Source organism: Rhincodon typus, chromosome 45 (assembly GCF_021869965.1).
Source record: "Rhincodon typus isolate 14 chromosome 45, sRhiTyp1.1, whole genome shotgun sequence".
Classification (NCBI taxonomy): domain Eukaryota; kingdom Metazoa; phylum Chordata; class Chondrichthyes; order Orectolobiformes; family Rhincodontidae; genus Rhincodon; species Rhincodon typus.
This window is the reverse complement of record NC_063376.1, coordinates 2,588,051-2,588,399: the sequence shown is the minus strand read 5'-3', so window position 1 is coordinate 2,588,399 and position 349 is coordinate 2,588,051. Positions and strand designations below refer to the sequence as shown.

General features: G+C 48.4%; 1 protein-coding gene across 2 annotated transcripts in view; it reads left to right on the top strand.

The window, feature by feature from the left end:
* The window catches only part of si:dkey-19b23.7, a 17,512-nt gene that overhangs the window by 9,702 nt on the left and 7,461 nt on the right, over window positions 1–349 (top strand). The window lies entirely within an intron of this gene.

Below are 349 nucleotides of genomic sequence, written 5' to 3'. Positions count from 1 at the left end.
GAGCATGTGTGTGTGTGACTGTGTGTGTGTATGTGTGTGAGAGAGAGTGTGTGTGTGAGAGAGAGAGAGAGAGCGTGTGTGTGTGTGTGTATGTGTGTGAGAGAGTGTGTGTGTGTATGAGTGTCTGTGTGTGTGTGTGTGTGTATGAGTGTGTGTCTATGTGTGAGAGAGAGAGTGTGTCTGTGTGTGAGAGAGATTGTGTGTCTGTGTGTGAGAGAGATTGTGTGTCTGTGTGTGAGAGAGAGAGTGTGTGTGTCTGTGTGTGAGAGAGAGAGTGTGTGTGTCTGTGTGTGAGAGAGAGAGTGTGTGTGTGTCTGTGTGTGAGAGAGTGTGTGTGTCTGTCTGTGAG